This window comes from Mus pahari, chromosome 1 (genome assembly GCF_900095145.1).
Source record: "Mus pahari chromosome 1, PAHARI_EIJ_v1.1, whole genome shotgun sequence".
In the NCBI taxonomy this organism is placed as follows: domain Eukaryota; kingdom Metazoa; phylum Chordata; class Mammalia; order Rodentia; family Muridae; genus Mus; species Mus pahari.
The window spans coordinates 164606311-164607702 of NC_034590.1; positions in this window are offsets into that span (position 1 = coordinate 164606311).

Below are 1392 nucleotides of genomic sequence, written 5' to 3' on the forward strand. Positions count from 1 at the left end.
CCCTCCCTCCCTTCCTCCCTCCCAGTACCTTCTCCCTTCCTCGATTCTCCCAGGCTTGACAGATGCTCTGAAGCATGTGAGGTCATTTATGTAAAATAACCCCAGATACATTCTCTCTCTCTCTCTCTCTCTCTCTCTCTCTCTCTCTCTCTCTCTCTCTCTCTCTCCCTTTGCTGCAGAGCAGCTGCAGCTTCTTCAGCTCTGAGGAAAGACAACTGGGGCCCACAGGGACAAATAGACTCCCCCAGGTGGGGGCATTACCCATGACAAACTGGGAATTAACCAAAGGACAGTCAGAATCCTGGGACAGGAAATCCTGCCCTCAGGGCAGATAGTAAGACAGACAAGGGCCCGACTCTGGAAGGACTCAATTTTCCCATCTGTTTACTGGGCACACACTTAACATCCCATTATCACGTTACCAGGGACGCTTACTCCTCCTTTTTAGTGAAAACATTTCCCAGCCACAGTCACATCCCTGCTGACATAGCCAGATGATTGCACACAGAACAGTCCCACGGGGAGCAGAGTTCTCCACTCAAACCATCCACACTGCACTCAACTAGCGATTCACAGACTCAAGGGCAACACTTGCTCTCTCTTCCCCACAGACAGCTTACAGTTCTCTCAGCATTCACGGATTATCTCAGTCTCTCACAGACACACAGAGAAGAGCCCTGTGCACAAAGCCATATTCACACTCAGGTCGGCCTCCTCCTGGTCCCGCCCTCCCGGGACTTCAGGTCCATCCTTGTATAAGGAGATGCTCTGACCTCCCTGGTAGCATCCACTGCCTGCTCACCATCCCTGCTGGTGGGATTCACAGAATCTGAACCTCTTTAGTCCTGGTAAACCCCAGACATAGGTTACTCTCTAGGGAACTCATTTGGGCCCCAGCAGTGCTCATGGAGCACACGTGATATCAGCAGCTCGTGCCTCCAGGGAGCTGAGCTGACAGATGTGTACCCTGGAGCCCTGGCCACTGTGCCCAGCCTCAGGTCACCGCTTCTTCCTTCAGCCGTCTCTCAGCCTGGAAGAGTCAGGCCCTGCATTAATGGGTCCAGAGCTCTCAGCCCAAAGCCTGAGGGGTGGGCAGAAAAGCCAAGATCATTAGAGCCTGGGTCCCCATATCAGCTCTGAAGAGAAGTGCGAGCGGATCCACCACCCCTGAAAGGCTGGCCACTGCTGGCTGCCCCACCTTAGGGCTCCAGTGTGGGCTTTAGGCATCATATACCTGGTCTGACATCTCTCACCTCTACCTACCTCATTCAGGTACTCACCACATAAGACCTGTTCTTCAGGTCTTACAAGGATGGAGCAGCCAAGGGTCAGATTTGGGGGGGGGGGGGGGTGGGGGTGGGGGGGGAAGACAAAGCTGGAAGCTCAGAAGAT